This window comes from Protopterus annectens, chromosome 3.part0 (genome assembly GCF_019279795.1).
Source record: "Protopterus annectens isolate FY-2018-M chromosome 3.part0, PAN1.0, whole genome shotgun sequence".
Lineage (NCBI taxonomy): Eukaryota > Metazoa > Chordata > Ceratodontiformes > Protopteridae > Protopterus > Protopterus annectens.
In genome coordinates, this window is record NC_056731.1 from 238,207,509 (window position 1) to 238,227,621 (window position 20,113).

Here is a 20,113-nt window from a genome sequence, read left to right on the forward strand (position 1 = left end):
GTTATGTTAATAGTGCAGAAAAAAATGAGAATAAACACTTATCTTTTCTGAATATCACAGCAGGCAGCAAGTCAGTATCTCAGCACAGCTTGAGTAACAGTTATATCTGATTTAAGGCACAGAAAACAGAAACAGACCTATAATCGAGACAATACAATTGCAGCAATGCCCTTTCCAGACAAAACCAGTTCTGTTCACTTACTCTCACTAAGTAAGCAAATAGGCCTCTAGACAAAGGATTTCACTACAAACTGAAGTCAACACTAACAAATATTAGCTCTGGCTCTAAATAAAAGGACAGCAAAAAGCAGTTGTACTGATTACAGAGATATTAAATCAAAAGTGCAGACAAAAAATGAGAATAAACACATATCTTTTCTGAATATCACAGCAGGCGGTATGTCAGTCTATCAGCACAGCTTGAGTAATAGGTATATCTGATTTGAGGCACAGAAACCAGAAACAGACCTATTATCAAGACAATACAGTTGCACAAATGGCCTGCCCTGATGAAACAAGTTCTGTTCACTTTCTCTCACTAAGTAAGCTGACAGGCCGCTATACTAAAGATTTCACTACAAACTGAAGTCATAACTAACAGATATTAACTCTATCTCACAACAAAATGACAGTAAAAAGCAGTTGTACAGACTACAGAGATATTAAATGAAAAGTGCAGATGAAAAATGTGAATGAACACTTATCTTTTCTGACTATCACAGCAGGCAGTAAGTCAGTCACTCAGCACAGCTTGGGTAACAGGTATATCTGATTTAACGCACAGAAAGCAGAGTCAGACCAATTATCCAAACAATACAGTTGCAGGAGTGCCCTGCCCAGACGAAACCAGTTCTGTTCACTTTCTCTCACTAAGTAAGCAGATAGTCCCCAAGACAAAGGATTTCACTACAAACTGAGGTCAACACTTACAGATATTAGCTCTATCTCACAACAAATGGAAGGTAAAAAGCACTTGTACAGTTTACAAAGATATTAAATCAAAGCTGCAGACAAAAAATGAGAATAAACACTTTTCTTTTCTGAATATCACAGGAGGCCATAAGTCAGTCTCTCAGCATAGCTTGACTAACAGATATATTTGATTTAAGGCAGAGAAAGCTGAAACAGACCTATTATCCAGACAATACAGTTGCAGGATTGCCCTGCCCTGATTAAACCAGTTCCATTCACTTTTTCTCACTAAGTAAGCTGATAGGCCTCTAGACAAAGGATTTTACTATAAACTGAGATCAGCAGTAATATATATTTGCTCTACCTCAATACAGAAGGACAGTAAAAAGCAATTGTATAGGTTAAAGTAATAGTAAATAAATAGTGCAGAAAAAAACAAGAATAAAAACTTATCTATTCTGAATATCACCGCAGGCAGCAAATCAGTGTCTCAGCCCAGCTTAAGTAACAGGTATATCTGATTTAAGGTGCAGAAACCAGAAACAGACCAATTATCCAGAAAATACAGTTAGAGTAGTGCCCTGCCCAAATAAAACCAGTTCTGTTCACTTACTCTTACTAAGTAAGCAACTAGGCCTGTTGACAAAGGATTTCACTACAAACTGAGGTCAACGCTAACAGATATTAGCTTTTTCTCACAAAAAAGGACAGTAAAAAGCAGTTGCACAGATTACAGAGATATATCAAAAGTGCAGACGAAAAATGAGAATAAACACTTATCTTTTCTGAATATCACAGCAGGCAGTAAGACAGTCTCTCAGCACAGCTTAAGTAACAGGTATATCTGATTTAAGGCACAGAAAGCAGAAACAGACTTATTATCCCGACAATACAGTTGCAGGAATGCCCTTCCCAGATGAAACCAGTTATATTCCCTTTCTCTCACTAAGTAAGCAAATAGGCCTCTTGACAAAGGATTTCACTACAAACTGAGGTCAAGACTAACAGAGATTAGCTCTCTCTCACAAAAAAAGGACAGTAAAAATCAGTTGGACAGATTGTAGAGATATATCAAAAGTGTAGACGTAAAATGAGAATAAACACTTATCTTGTCTAAATATCACAGCAGGCAGTAAGACAGTCTCTCAGCACAGCTTGAGTAACAGGTATATCTGATTTAAGACACAGAAAGCAGAAACAGACTTATTATCCAGACAATACAGTTGCAGGAATGCACTGCCGAGACAAAACCAGTTCAGTTCACTTTCTCTCACTAAGTAAGCAGATAGTCCTCTAGACAATGGATTTCACTATAAACTGAGGTCAATACTAACAGATATTAGCACTATCTCACAAGAAAAGGACAGTAAAAAGCAGTTGTACAGATTACAGAGATATTAAATTAAAAGTGCAGATGAAAAATTAGAATAAATACTTATCTTTTCTGAATATCACTGCAGGCAGTAAGTCAGTCTTTCAACACAGCTTGAGTAACAGGTATATCTGATGTAAGGCACAGAAAGCCGAAACTTTCCTATTATCCAGATAATATATTTGCAGGAAATCACTGCCCAGATGAAACCAGTTCTCTTCACTTTCTCTCACCAAGTAAGCAGATAGGCCTCAAGACAAAGGATTCCACTACAAACTGAGGTTAGCACTAAAAGATATTAGCTCTATCTCACAACAGAAGGAAAGTAAAAAGCAGTTGTAAAGATTAAAGAAATATTAAATCAATAGTGTAGAAAAAAATGAGAATAAACATTTATCTTTTATGAATATCACAACAGGCAGTTAGTCAGTGTCTCAGCGGAGCTTGAGTAACAAGTATATCTGATTTAAGGCACTGAAACCAGAAACAGACCTTTTATCCAGACAATACAGTTGCAAGAATGCCCTGCGCAGACAAAACCAGTTCTTTTCTCTTTCTGCAGATAGGCATCTAGACAAAGGATTTCACTACCCACTGAGGTGAACACTAAGAGATATTAGCTCTGTCTCACACCAAAAGGACAGTACAAAGCTGTTGTACAGATTACGGAGATATTAAATCAAAAGTGCAGATGAAAAATGAGAATAAACACTTACCTTTTTCTGAATATCACAGCAGGCAGTACGTCAGTCTCTCAGCACAGCTTGGGTAACAGTTATATCTGATTTAAGGAACAGAAAGCAGAAAAAGACATATTTTCCAGACAATACAGTTGCAGGAATGCCCTTCCCAGAAGAAACCAGTTCTATTCACTTTCTCTTACTAAGTAAGCAGATAGACCTCCAGACAACAGATTTCTCTGCAAACTGAGGTCAACACTAACATATATTAGCTGTATTCACAACAGAAGGACTGTAAAAAAGAACTTGTACAGATTACAGAGATATTACATAAAAACTGCAGAAGGCACAGAAACCAGAAACAGACCTATTATCCAGACAATACAGTTGCAGGAATCCCCTGCCCAGATGAAACCAGTTCTGTTCATTTACTCTCACTAAGTAAGCAAATAGGCCTCTAGACAAAGGATTTCACTACCAACTGAGGTCAACACTAACAGATATTAACTCTATCTCACAAAAAAAGAACAATAAAAAGCAGTTGTACAAATTACATATTAAATCAAAAGTGCAGACAAAAAGTAAAAATAAACACATCTTTTCTGAATATCACAGGAGGAAGTAAGTCAGTCTCCTAGCACAGCTTAAGTAACAGGTATATCTGATTTTAGGCACAGAAAGCAGAAACAGAACTATTATAAAGACAATACAGTTGCAGGAATGCCCTGCCCAGACAAAAGCAGTTCTGTTCACTTTCTCTCACTAAGTAAGCAGATAGTCCTCTAGACAAAGGATTTCACTATAAAGTGAGGTCAACACTAATAGACATTAAATATATGTGAAACAAGCAAACTACGGAGCTACCATGTACTAAGTAAGGCAGCCAAACGAGGAAAACCTCCGAGTAAAAATCCAGAAGGATGGTTCTCAGCTTCAATCCAACTTAGACAGTTGATAAAAGTCCACACAGGAACACAGAAACCAGGATAAAAACTCAGGTTTATTATAACAAGAGGTGAGCGCTTTCGCTATGAGTTTCTTCAGACCTTATAACATCTACTATCAGAACGGACCAAGGTATATATAGGTTTCATTAGTCAATTAAAAAATCAATTAAAACACCAATTAGCAACCAGAATGTCTTAAAGGTAAATAAGCACTATTCTAAGTAATAACAAAGGATAAAAACCTATATCAAGTAATACATCTATATATATATATATATATATATATATATATATATATATATATATGTGTATATTAAAACATATACTTAAGCTATTGTAACAAAATAACAGAACGTGATTAAAAAATTATATATGTATGTATATATAAAAACAACACTAGTAGATGGATCATTTATGTAGCCTCCTTCTTTTCAAAGCAGGTTTAATGGAGGCTCGTTCATTTAAACCTTTACCCCTATCACCCCTCAAGACAATAATCCAACAGGTTTCCCTGTACTCTGTGTATGTCCTGATATCCCCTTGTCTAACACTATTTTTGATAGATTCAATAACCCTAAAATTGAAGGTGTGCTCTATGCCTAATTCATTGACATGTTTAGAAAGTGCATTATTTAGTAACTTCTTCCTTATACTATACACGTAAAACTCTATTAGTCTTCCCAACGTAGAATGCACTGTAGATATTACATACTGCCAGATACACTATATTAGAGGACATACAATCATGGTGACCTAAAAACTTAAAGGACTTGCACGTATCTGGATGAAAAAACTCATTCTCAGTACTAATATAAGAACAATAATTACATGAGCCACAAGGCTCAGTAAACCCAAAATCCATGCAACCTCTATTCTCATTCTTGTGACACAACAACCTTTTCAGGTTCTTATGATTCTTATACCTAAAACTAGGGGTTTGACCAACAATATCCCCTATATCACTGTCAACTAAAAGAATAGGCCAATATTGCTCAAAGAGTTTCGTAACATATCCAGTGTCACTTGAAAAATATAATGGAACTTTGGTGAATCTGGTTCTGGTATTAACAAGAGGTGTGGATGTATACTCATTCGGGCCAAAATAGGGTTTGGCTCTAGATTCTCTCAAAGATGTAAGGTCATTCCATTGCCTCTCTAACTCTACATGTGAATAACCCCCTTCTATCAAATTTTCACCAATATTGGTAAGTTCAGAAGAAAAAACAATTTCAGATGAGTTCATCCTAGAAGCTCTCATACCTTGCCCTCTAACTAAATTCCTAAAGATGTAACCAGTATGCATACTCGTCCTAAATAAAAAAGCATTCTTGTGACATGCCTTACTGTGGACACCAGTATTGATAATACCCTAATCCCATTTCTGAATATACACATCAAGATAATCTATAAAGTCAGAAGAAAATTTAAACGTAAATTTCAAGCAGGTCATCAGGTTGTTCACTTCTTCAAAGAAGGTATTAAACACTGAGTAAGGACCACACCATAAAATAAACAAATCATCCACAAATCGCCTATAAAATAGAACGTGCTCGATAAAATGGTTCTGTGTAAACAAAACATCATGTTCCCATTGAGCAAGGAACATGTTGGCGTAGCTCTTGGCACAAGAAGTGCCCATAGCTACGCCATGTTTCTGCAAATAAATATTCTTCCCAAAAATAAAAATATTATTATTAAGGACAGTTTCCAAAAGGAAGCATAACAGCTGTATCTGTACACTGGTATAATCACTATGTAGACCTAGGTATTTTTGAATGAATTGAATGCCAAGGTCATTAGGTATCATAGTAAACAGTGATTGGATATCCATCGTGACAAAAGCTATATCTTGTAAATCAGTCATGCTACCCACACAACCATAAAGGTCAGTTAAAAATTGTTTAGAGTCCTTTAAGACAAACGAGTCCAAACTAATCACAGGGCATAGATACTTCTCTACATACTGAGATAAGGGCTCCGTAACTCAACCACCCCCTTTACCATAGGCCTCATAGGTGGTCTATAAAAATCTTTATGAATTTTGGGAAGTCCTTGAATAATGGGAATTAACGGATTGTCAACACTCAAAAAATCAAACATTTCCCTAGAAATAAGGCCAGTTCTGCTAATATCAATCAAATCATTCTTAACCATTGATATAATATTGTGCACGTCAGAAGCTGAGATTACCTTATAAAAAGTATGATCTTCTAACATCTCGTGCATACTAGCAGAGTAATGGTCACTATCCATAATTACAATTTTATTCCCTTTATCTGCTGGCCGAATAGTTAGGGTATCATTATTTTGTAAGGAAAGGAGAGCTTTCCATTCCTTGAATGTTAAATTATGTTTCAGAGATCTCAAAGAGTTACTTGTTCTATTATCATAAAACTGGAAGATTTCATCTTCGGTTAACTTACTATAGGCTTCAACTAGTGGATGATTCAGAGGGGTGTAACAGCTTGGTTTCTTTAAAGGAGGCCTTACTCTTTCTGTCTCTACAGTATCACACTCCCGGTTACCAAAAGTAAGGCGTAGCATAACGTCCCTACAAAAAATCTTTAGGTCAAGTATGGTATCTTCTAACTTACTAGGACGGGTAGATATAAAATTCAAGCCTTTCTGTAATATATTACATTCATCTAACGTGAGCTCATATCTAGAAATATTATGAATTAATGTGAAATGTCCTTGTTCCACATCCTCTTTATAGTTTGATTCTGTTGGATTTCCCCTGACAACTTCCTCTTGTACCTGTTCCTGCTGGTTGACCTGCCTCTCCCCCCTCCCCTGTTCACACGAACGGGTAAAGGAAAAGAAGGCAGGTAACCAGATTCACCAGCACCATTAGGGTTGCGACCAGGAGTATTTCCTTTGGATACTTTAGGTCTAACAACCTGTTCAGTATTATTAAAACAGGCATTAGCTCCAGAATGGTTAACAATAGTGTGTGGATGTGGATTAACCACTGGAAACATCACATCACTAATAACATTGTTAGGATTCAAAACAGGGTCTAACCCTATAGATGAACCCTGTGCATCTACAGGTTCTCTATATTGACTATGACCCACCTTATCATTAGAAAGATTCCTTACATCATTACATTCTAGAACTTCCTCTACAGGAACATGTGAAGTATCATAAACAGGGCCAGCAACATTTTGCACACCTTCAACAGGCAGTGGCACTCTCTTGCATGTATTTCTATTAATATCAACTTCAGTGTTAGCAACATCTAGCGAGTTTATAACATTAGAGACATTATTATCAGAAAAAGAACAAACATTATTATTATTAATATTAGATTGTCCAACACGGGGCCATAGAAATACATGGCCTACTTTAAAGTCACGAGTGTCCCTTATAATCTTTGACTTTTTCTGTTGGACAAGTTGCCGTTCAAAGACCACTACCCTATCTAGTAGCATCTCAAAGGGTGTTCCATACACATTCTCTGAGAAACAGTTAAATAGCTCCAATTGCTTTTGTACGAGGAGAGCTTGTAGACGCTGCTCCTCCGGTCTAAAGTAATCAATAAGGAGCTTCATATAGCTCGCACTCACCTCTAAATTTAGTTTCTGCCATTGTACTAAAAGCTCAGGGTATTGAGTGCCTTGACTCGGCATGTTCAGTACACGCAAGCCTCTCGGAACGATCTTCCAGTCGAGGCATGCTTCAAAATGGAGACGTTGGATTTGCAAGTGTTTATAACGTAGGAAATCTTTCTCCAAACCCTCAATACAGGAATGTACTCTGTCCAAATCACCAGCTAATCCAGTAACTTCTTCCGACAAAGTGCACAGGTCGTTTCCCCATAAACTTATATGGTCTCTATTCAAATACTGTCCAAACCTCGCTGACAGAACATCAGCGCCTGGGCTACGCCTCTCACTTGACAATGTAGCCTCCGGTTGGTTGTTAATTCCAGCACTCATCCGTGCAGCATTCGCTTCCACGCCTGGAGAGTAATCAAGTTCGATATCAGCATTCAGTTCGACAGCCATGTCCCCACCGGTTACTGACAAAAATATATAAAGGATAAAAGTAACGAAAATCAAAATAGTCAGTAAACCGAGGGATAAAAGCTCCATAGTCACAAAAAATAAACAAATAAATATATGTGAAACAAGCAAACTACGGAGCTACCATGTACTAAGTAAGGCAGCCAAACGAGGAAAACCTCCGAGTAAAAATCCAGAAGGATGGTTCTCAGCTTCAATCCAACTTAGACAGTTGATAAAAGTCCACACAGTAACACAGAAACCAGGATAAAAACTCAGGTTTATTATAACAAGAGGTGAGCGCTTTCGCTATGAGCTTCTTCAGACCTAATAACATCTACAATCAGAACGGACCAAGGTATATATAGGTTTCATTAGTCAATTAAAAAATCAATTAAAACACCAATTAGAAACCAGAAAGTCTTAAAGGTAAATAAGCACTATTCTAAGTAATAACAAAGGATAAAAACCTATATCAAGTAATACATCTATATATATATATATACGTATATAAAAACATATATTTAAGCTATTGTAACAAAATAACAGAACGTGATTAAAATATTATATATATATGTATATATAAAAACAACACTAGTAGATGGATCATTTATGTAGCCTCCTTCTTTTCAAAGCAGGTATATCTGACTTAAGACACAGAAACCAGAAACAGACTTATTATCCAGGCTATACAGTTGCAGGAATGCGCTGCCCAGACAAAACCTGTTCTGTTCACTTTCTCTCACTGAGTTAGCAGATAGGCCACTAGACAAAGAAATTTACTACAAACTGAGGTCAACACTAACAGATATTAGCTCTGGTTCACAACAAAAGCACAGTAAAAAGCAGTTGTACAGATTACAGAGTGCCCTGCCCAGATACAAGAAAGTACGTTCTACAGTTCCTGCAATTTTTAAATAACATTTGTAAGCTTCTCACAGCAGCCAGTGTAACTGTAAAACCCAAGGCCAGGTCAGCCAGCAGCCAAACCTTGCTTCTCCCAACCGACGGACCAAAGACTCCCATTAGTATCCCCAGCAACCTGCTTCATGCTGTAAGCTGTAAGCCCTGTAAGTAGCCACGGTTGCAGTACCTGCTGTGGCCACTAGGTGGCTCCCTTCTCCTAGGGATATTGCCCTCTGTAGACAATTTCTACCCAGTAAACTCTCTTTATCTTACCCTCTGTTAGCCCCTCCGTGCTCCACCGCCTCTATCTACTTTCTCTACTACTTCTAGCATTAACTCACTCCTAACTCTCGCCATCAAACAAACTAATAGCCCCTTGGTTTACTCACCTGTACTATTAGCACTTCACTGATTGTTTCACCTGAATCTCTTCTTCTTTGGCTCTTCCGCTCTTCTCGGGCTCACTCCGCCTCCCTATCCTACCCCAATTCCCACCCACCCCCAGGGTCCTACATTTATCTCACATGTAGGCACACCCCTTTCCAATCCACTCCAATCAAATCCCTAACATCTCAAACTAAACAACCCTCTTTGTCAAAACCACACCCACCAATTTAACAAAACTACTTCCTCCCCTATCTTAACACTATACCTACTACATCATAGCCCTACCTTCTCCCCTACCTTCCCAGTGTAGTACTACCCTACACCACACCTTCAAACTATATCTCACTTCTCTGCAAACCTCCATTCAAACCAAGATGCCCATATTAACCATCCATCCACTACTGAAAATACTTATCTCCTTTTTACTATTATCTTCTCTTGTAACTACTTACATCCTAACCTCCTATGAATACTCACTGAATGTTTTTCTTTCACTTCCCTCAAAATACACCTCTACACCTGCAACATCTTTATCCCCAGCCTTCTTACACTCACCCCCACAACCCATCTACCTACTAGCTAAATACCACAGACTAGTACACTGCAAGTTACAAAAAATTAAATCCAAGAAAACATTTGACTCTCTCTATAAACTTACCCAACAAAAACATTTCACACTCCTTCACTTACTACTAGATGGAGATATTCACCCCAATCCAGGCCCACATCATAATAAAACCAAAACACAACAAAACCAAACCTTTATCTCTCTCATTCTCTAAACCCTCCAACTCACTTTCTATTGCCCATCTCAATATACGTAGTATCTGTAACAAAATTAGTCAACTCCATGCCCTTTTAGAAACCCAGCAATTTGATATTTTATGCCTAACTGAAACTTGGCTGAAGCCTTCAATTAAAGACATTGAAATGACCCCACCTGGTTATAACATTATTCGACTAGATCGCACTACCAGAAAGGGAGGAGGGGTAGCTATTCTGTATAAAACAAAACTCCAAATTATTCCTCTAGACCTGACTCTTACTCAAGACGATAATGCTGAAGTAATTAGCTCTAAACTTCAAATCAATACTACTAAATCCATAAACCTCATTTGTGCATATCTCCCTCCTGGAAATAATATCAACACCCTTGAACATATCCTTAACCAACTCTCTACCAATCTCCCTCAAGAAACACTAGTCTTAGGAGACTTTAACACAGATTGGCATTCCTGTAATAGTGCTAACCCCACTTCCCATATCAACCTTTTTGGCTTCAAACAACTCATAAATAGTCCCACCAGAACCAATAAAACAAACAATACGGAAACCACCTTAGATTGGATTCTTACTAATACCCCCTTGCAAACCTACCAATCAGGCACCCTTCCTGATGACCTTAGTGATCACTCTCTAACCTATATCATTAGATGCAAAACTAACCTAACCTTACCTACCACTTTCAGAACTCTACATTCAAAAAAAATGTAACCCTGTTCAGTTTCAAGCTGAACTTTCACAATGTAATCGGACCCCACTAAAACATCTCCCACTGAACGAAGCAGTTGAATACTTCAATTCATCATTCCTATCTATCCTAGATCAACATGCCCCAAGTCGTACCATTAGAACCAAAACTAAAACAGCGCCCTGGTTAACCATGAATACTAAGCAAAAAATCATCCTCAGAAATAAATCATGGGATAAATGGCGATCTACTAAAAACCAAACTGACCACCAAAACTTTAGAGAGCATAGCAACAGTACCAAAAAAGCCATTCTGACAGATAAAAAGAACTATTACTTTCAACTACAGAAAACCACCAAAAAGGAACCTAAAAAATGTTGGTACAGTATTAATAATCTTCTAACCCCAGGCCAAGAAATTACACCCAACCCTCAAGATTCTGACTCTGACAATCCCGCACAAATAGCCAATGACTTTAATTCTTTCTTCACCAATTCCATACAAACTCTAGCAAACCACCTATCTCCTGACACTTCTAAACTACTCTCACCTACTTTAAAAAACACTCTTCCTCCCCTTCACCTACAACCTGTATCTACCTCCTATATCCAATCTCTAATCCAAAAACTTAAACCTACCACCCCATCTGCAGACAAGCTTCCTGCAGAATTCCTGCAAATAGCAGCAAAAGCCATTGCTTACCCTGTCTCTATCCTAATAAATAGATCTATAAAAGAAGGTATTTTCCTTGCAATCTGGAAGATATCCCACATCATTCCCCTACACAAAGGAGGCAAGTCTAATGACTTCTCTTTTGCCCCATAGCACTTCTATCTCCCTTAGCCAAAATCATGGAAAAATGTATACACAAACAACTACTTAACCATCTCCTCCATAATAACCTACTTGCTAACACTCAACATGGATTTAGACCTTCCCACAGTACTACCACAGCTTTACTCTCCTTTACCAACACCATCAACTATAACCGTAACAATAATAAACTTACATCTTCTCTATTCATAGACCTATCAAAAGCCTTTGATATGGTTAATCATATACTTCTTCTGCACACACTAAAATCTCTTGCACTGGATCCCTCTTCCTTAACCTGGTTTACTTCTTATCTAGAAAACCGTCACCAGGCAGTACTCTGGAAAAATTCACTATCTGCTCTCCTTCCTATCTCTTTAGGAGTACCTCAAGGGTCTATCCTAGGCCCACTTCTATTTTCCATCTTTATTAACGACCTCCAATCAACTATCCCTAACACTACCTGCATACAATATGCAGATGATTCCACTATAATTTGCACTGCTTCCTCTCAAACAGAACTCCAGTCTCTTACACAAAAAGCCTTTTCAACTGTGGAACAGTGGTTCTCTGACCGCTGTCTACTCCTTAACCCTAAGAAAACCAAACTGTTACTATTTTCACCTACCCATAAATCTACTTGTATAAACTTCTCTATTACTTCCACTGATAACACTCAAATTTCTCCTGATTCTTCAACAAAACTTCTAGGTGTTACTATTGACAATAATCTTAACTATGATTGTCACATCAACAACACAATAAAAGCAGTTAATAAAAAGATTGGATCCCTGTACAGAATCAAACCCTTCCTTACACCTGAAGCCCAGACCACCTTAGCCCAAACACACCTTATCTCTACCCTTCTATATGCTTCCCCTATTTTCACTAATCTCTCTAAAAGTAACCTTAAGAAACTTACTACATCTTACCATCATATTGCTCGATTTGCCACAGGATCTTAGTTTAGAACTCACCACTGTCTAAACTTAAAACAACTAGACTGGCTTGAACTTCCTAACAAGCTCATTTATCAACAACTCTTAATAGCTCACAAAATTCTATATCAACCATCTAAAACACCAGTTCTCAGTAATCTCTTGACTCCCTATAACAACCTGAAACAACTACGTTCTTCAGACAAACTACTAGTTAATAGTACCAAAACTATTAATTCTGCAGGTAATTGCCTTTTTTCCAACTCAGTTGGCAAAATATGGAACAACCTTCCATCAAATATCTCCTCTTTGGCCACTCTTCCACTCTTTAAGAAACAACTGCAAACACATCTTAATAAATTCTGGCTTTGCTCTTGTACCAACCCTGACTAACCTACCTTCTTGATTTCCTTTACCACAATTCTTCCTTCTCTGCTATGAAATCCTGACTGACTTCCTCTGACATAATATCTTTGTAGATATTACTGATCTCATATATGTTGTAAAAAAAAATAAATAAATAACATTTTTATATTGTCTACATTTTTTCAAACAATGAATTGTTACACTGTATGACTAGATACTATCAAATTTCATATTGAAAGTCATTAACCATTTACTCAAATATTTTCTTGTTTTGGATATTTTTTACTCTTAGATGTGTATTACCTATACTAAAATCTTCTTATCCTTTATGCTTAATGCTTTTGTTTTATGTGTATTTGTATTCTCTAATCTTGTTTTAACCAATGGAGCTTTTCTCCCCGGGCCTCCACTGAAAATGGACATTGATCCAGCTGGACTAGCCCGGTCAACAAATGTAAAATAAATAAATAAATAAATAAAATAAATTAAATCAAAAGTACAGATGAAAAATGAGAACAAATACTTATCTTTTCTGAATATCACAGCAGGCAGTAAGTCAGTCTCTCAGCACAGCTTGAGTAATAGGTATATCTGATTTAAGGCACAGAAACCAGAAACAGACCTATTATCCAGACAATACAGTTGCAAGAGTGCCCTGCCCTGATGAAACAAGCTCTGTTCACTTTCTCTCCCTAAGTAAGCTGATAGGCCGCTATACTAAGGATTTCACTACAAACTGAAGTCATAACTAACAGATACTAACTCTATCCCACAACAAAAGGACACTAAAAAGCAGTTGTACAGACTACAGAGATATTAAATGAAAAGTGCAGATGAAAAATGCAAATGAACACTTATCTTTTCTGAATATCACGGCAGGCAGTAAGTCAGTCACTCAGCACAGCTTGAGTAACAGGTATATCTGATTTAACGCACAGAAAGCAGAGTCAGACCTATTATCCAGACAATACAGTTGCAGGAATGCCCTGCCCAGACAAAACCAGTTCTGTTCACTTTCTCTCACTAAGTAAGCAGGTAGCCCTGTAGACAAGAGATTTCACTATAAACTGAGGTCAACACTAACAGATATTAGCTCTGTCTCACAAATAAAGAACATTAAAAAGCAATTGTTCGGATTACAGAGATATTAAATCAAAAGTGCAGACAAAAATGAGAATAAACATTTATTTTTTTCAGAATATCACAGCAGGAAGTAAGTCAGAAACACACCTATTAACCAGACAATGCAGTTGCAGGCATGCCCTGCACAGACAAAACCTGTTCTGTTAACTTTCTCTCACTGAGTTAGCAGATAGGCCGCTAGACAAAGAATTTCACTACAAACTGAGGTCAACAATAACAGATATTAGCTCAGATTCACAACCAAAGGAGAGTAAAAAGCAGTTGTACAGATTACAGAGATATTAAATCGAAAGTGCAGACAAAAAATAAGAATAAACACTTATCTTTTCTGATTATCACAGCAGGCCATAAGTCCATCTCTCAGCATAGCTTGACCAACAGGCATATCTGATTTAAGGCGTAGAAAGCAGAAACAGACTTATGATCCAGACAATTCAGTTAAAGGAATTCCCTGCCCTGATTAAACCAGTTCCGTTCACTTTTTCTAACTAAGTAAGATGATAGGCCTCTAGACTGCAGAAAAAAATTAGAATAAACACTTATCTTTTCTGAATATCACAGCAGGCAGCAAGTCAGTGTCTCAGCACAGCTTGAGTAATAGGTATATCTGATTTAAGGCACAGAAACCAGAAACAGACCTATAATCAAGACAATACAGTTGCACGAATGGCCTGCCCTGATGAAACAAGCTCTGTTCAACTTCTCTCACTAAGTAAGCTGATAGGCCTCTATACTAAAGATTTCACTACAAACTGAAGTCATAACTAACAGATATTAACTCTATCTCACAACAAAATGACAGTAAAAAGCAGTTGCACAGACTACAGAGATATTAAATGAAAAGTGCAAATGAAAAATGTGAATGAACACTTATCTTTTCTGACTATCAGAGCAGGCAGTAAGTCAGTCACTCAGCACAGCTTGGGTAACAGGTATATCTGATTTAACGCACAGAAAGCAGAGTCAGACCAATTATCCAGACAATACAGTTGCAGGAATGCCCTGCCCAGACAAAACCAGTTCTGTTCACTTTCTCTTACTAAGTAAGCAGAAAGGCCTGTAGACAAGGGATTTCACTATAAACTGAGGTCAACACTAACAGATATTAGCTCTGTCTCACAACAAAAGGTCAGTAAAAAGCAATTGTTCAGATTACAGAGATATTAAATCAAAAGTGGAGACAAAAATGAGAATAAACACTTATTTTTTCTGAATATCACAGCAGACAGTAAGTCAGTCTCTTAGCACAGCTTGAGTAACAGCTATATCTGATTTAAGGCACAGAAAGCAGACACAGACATATTATCCAGACATTACAGTTGCAGGAATGCTCTGCACAGAAGAAACCAGTTCTATTCTCTTTCTCTCACTAAGTAAGCAGATAGTCCTCTAGACAAGCGATTTCACTACAAACTGAGATCAACACTAGCAGATATTAGCTCTATCTCACAACAAAATGAGTATAAAAAGCAGTTGTACAGATTACAAAGATATTACATCAAAACTGCAGATGAAAAATGAGAATAAACACTTATCTTTTCTGATTATCACAGCAGGCAGTAAGTCAGTGTATCAGCATGGCTAGAATAACAGGTATATCTGATTTAAGGCACAGAAACCAGAATCAGACCTATTATCCAGACAATGCAGTTGCAGGAATGCCCTGCACAGACAAAACCTGTTCTGTTCACTTTCTCTCACTGAGTTAGCAGACAGGCCCCTAGACAAAAGATTTCACTACAAACTGAGGTCAACACTAAGAGATATTAGCTCAGTCTCACAACCAAAGGACAGTAAAAAACAGTTGTACAGATTACAGAGATATTAAATCGAAAGTGCAGACAAAAAATAAGAATAAACACTTATCTTTTCTGATTATTACAGCAGGCAGTAAGACAGTAACTCAGTAAAGCCTGAGTAACAGGTATATTTGATTTATAGCACAGAAAATAAAAACATACTTATTATTCAGACAATACAGTTGCAGGAATGCTCTGCCAAGACAAAACCAGTTCTGTTCACTTTCTCTCACTAAGTAGCAGATAGGCCTCTAGACAAAGGATTTCACTACCAACTGAGGTCAACACTAACAGATATTAGCTCTATCTCACAAAAAAGGACAATAAAAAGCAGTTGTACAAATTACTTATTAAATCAAAAGTGCAGACAAAAAATAAGAATAAACACATCTTTTCTGAATATCACAGGACAAAGTAAGTCAGTCTCTTAGCACAGCTTAAGTAACAAGTATATCTGATTTAAGGCACAAAAAGCAGAAACAGAACTATTATCAAGACAATACAGTTGCAGGAATGCGCTGCCCAGACAAAAGCAGTTCTGTTCACTTTCTCTCACTAAGTAAGCAGATAGTCCTCTAGACAAAGAATTTCACTACAAAGTGAGGTCAACACTAACAGACATTAGCTCTATCTCACAACAAAAGGAGAGTAAAAAGCAGTTGTACAGATTACAGAGATATGAAATCAAAAGTGCAGATGAAAAATGAGAATAAACACTTATCTTTTCTGAATATCACAGCAGGCAGTAAGTCAGTTTCTCAGCCCAGCTTGAGTAACAGGTATATCTGATTTAAGGTACAGAAAGCAGAAACTGATCTATTATCCAGACAATAAAGTTGCAGGAATACCCTGCCAGATGAAACCAGTTCTGTTCACTTTCTCTCACTAAGTAAGCAGATAGGCCCCAAGACAAAGGATTTCACAACAAACTGAGGTCAACAGTAACAGATATTAGCTCTGTCTCACAGCAAAAGACAGTAAAAAGCACTTGTACAGATTACAGAGATATTAAATCAAAACTGCAGATGAAAAATGAGAATAAACACTTATCTTTTCTGAATATCACAGGAGGCCATAATTCCATCTCTCAGCATAGCTTGACCAACAGGTATATCTGATTTAAGGTGTAGAATGCAGAAACAGACCTATGATCCAGACAATTCAGTTGCAGGAATTCTCTGCCCTGATTAAACCAGTTCCATTCACTTTCTCTAACTAAGTAAGCTGATAAGCCTCTATTCAAAGGATTTTGCTATAAACTGAGGTCAGCACTAACAGATATTTGCCCTATCTCACAACAGAAGGACAGTAAATAGTGGTTGTAAAGATTAAAGAAATGTTACGTTAATAGTGCAGAAAAAAATGAGAATAAATACTTATCTTTTCTGAATATCACAGTAGGCAGCAAGTCAGTATCTCAGCACAGCTTGAGTAACAGTTATATCTGATTTAAGGCACATAAACCAGAAACAGACCTATAATCAAGACAATACAATTGCAGCAATGCCCTTTCCAGACAAAACCAGTTCTGTTCACTTACTCTCACTAAGAAAGGAAATAGGCCTCTAGACAAAGGATTTCACTACAAACTGAAGTCAACACTAACAAATATTAGCTCTGGCTCTAAATAAATGGACAGCAAAAAGCAGTTGTACTGATTACAGAGATATTAAATCAAAAGTGCAGATGAAAAATGTGAATGAACACTTATCTTTTCTGACTATCACAGCAGGCAGTAAGTCAGTCACTCAGCACAGCTTGGGTAACAGGTATATCTGATTTAATGCATAAAAAGCAGAGTCAGACCAATTATACAGACAATACTGTTGCAGGAATGCCCTGCCCAGACAAAACCAGTTCTGTTCACTGTCTCTCACTAAGTAAGCAGATAGGCCTGTAGACAAGGGATTTCACTATAAACTGAGGTCAACACTAACAGATATTAGCTCTGTCTCACAACAAAATGTCAGTAAAAAGCAATTGTTCAGATTACAGAGATATTAAATCAAATGTGGAAACAAAAAATGAGAATAAACATTTATTTTTTCTGAATATCACAGCAGACAGTAAGTCAGTCTCTTAGCACAGCTTGAGTAACAGGTATATCTGATTTAAGGCACAGAAAGCAGAAACAGATGTATTATCCAGACATTACAGTTGCAGGAATGCCCTACCCAGAAGAAACCAGTTATATTCTCTTTCTCTCACTAAGTAAGCAGATAGTCCTCTAGACAAGGGAATTCACTACAAACTGAGATCAACACTAGCAGATATTAGCTCTGTCTCACAACAAAATGACTATAAAAAGCAGTTGTACAGATTACAAAGATATTACATCAAAACTGCAGATGAAAAATGAGAATAAACACTTATCTTTTCTGATTATCACAGCAGGCAGTAAGTCAGTGTCTCAGCATGGCTAGAATAATAGGTATATCTGATTTAAGGCACAGAAACCAGAAACAGACCTATTATCCATACAATGCAGTTGCAGGAATGCCCTGCACAGACAAAACCTGTTCTGTTCACTTTCTCTCACTGAGTTAGCAGATAGGCCCCTAGACAAAGGATTTCACTACAAACTGAGGTCAACACTAAGAGATATTAGTTCAGTCTCACAACCAAAGGACAGTAAAAAGCAGTTGTACAGATTACAGAGATATTAAATCGAAAGTGCAGACAAAAAATAAGAATAAACACTTATCTTTTCTGATTATCACAGCAGGCAGTAAGATAGTCTTTCAGCACAGCCTGAGTAGCAGGTATATTTGATTTATAGCACAGAAAATAAAAATATACTTATTATTCAGACAATACAGTTGCAGGAATGCTCTGCCAAGACAAAACCAGTTCTGTTCACTTTCTCTCACTAAGTAGCAGATAGGCCTCTAGACAAAGGTTTTCACTACCAACTGAGGTCAACACTAACAGATATTAGCTCTATCTCACAAAAAAGGACAATAAAAATCAGTTGTACAAATTACATATTAAATCAAAAGTGCAGACAAAAAATAATAATAAACACATCTTTTCTGAATATCACAGGATGAAGTAAGTAGTCTTTAGCACAGCTTAAGTAACAAGTATATCTATATATTAAATTTAAAGCACAAAAAAAACTATTAACAAGACAATACAGTTGCAGGAATGCTTGCAGGAGACAAAAACAAAAACAAAACAGTTTCTCTCACTAAGTAGCAGATAGTATAGTCCTACAGACAAAGGATTTTCACTACAAAAGTACTAGACAAATAGACATACATTACCTTTGGCTCACAAAAAAGGACTGTAAAAAGCAGTTCTACATATTACAGAGATATGAAATCAAAAGTGCAGACGAAAAATGAGAATAAACACTTATCTTTTCTGAATATCACAGCAGGCAGTAAGTCAGTCTCTCAGCACAGCTCAAGTAACTGGTATATCTGATTTAAAGTACAGAAAGCAGAAACTGATCTATTATCCAGACAATAAAGTTGCAGGAATACCCTGCCAGATGAAACTAGTTCTGTTCACTTTTTCATTAAGTAAGCAGATAGGCCACAAGACAAAGGATTTCACTACAAACTGAGGTCAACATGAATAGATATTAGCTCTATCTCACAGCAAAAGGACAGCAAAAAACACTTGTACAGATTACTGAGATATTAAATCAAAACTGCAGATGAAAAATGAGAATAAACACTTATTTTTTCTGAATATCACAGGAGGCCATAAGTCCATCTCTCAGCATAGCTTCACCAAAAGGTATATCTGATTTAAGGTGTAGAAAGCAGAAACAGACCTATGATCCAGACAATTCAGTTGCAGGAATGCCCTGCCCTTATTAAACCAGTTCCGTTCACTTTCTCTAACTAAGTAAGCTGATAGACCTCTAGACAAAGGATTTCACTATAAACTGAGGTCAGCACTAACAGATTTTTGCTCTATCTCACAACAGAAGGACAGTAAAAAGCGGGTGTAAAGATTAAAGAAATGTTAATAGTGCAGAAAATAATGAGAATAAACACTTATCTTTTCTGAATATCACAGCAGGCAGCAAGTCAGTGTCTCAGCAAAGCTAGAGTAACAGTTATATCTGATTTAAGGCACAGAAACCAGAAACAGACCTATAATTGAGACAATACAATTGCAGTAATGCCCTTTCCAGACAAAACCAGTTCTGTTCACTTACTCTCACTAAGTAAGCAAATAGTCCTCTAGACAAAGGATTTCACTACAAACTGAAGTCAACACTAACAAATATTAGCTCTGGCTCTCAACAAAAGGACAGCAAAAAGCAGTTCTACAGATTACAGAGATATTAAATCAAAAGTGCAGATGGAAAATGAGAATAAACACTTATCTTTTCTGAATATCACAGCAGGCAGTA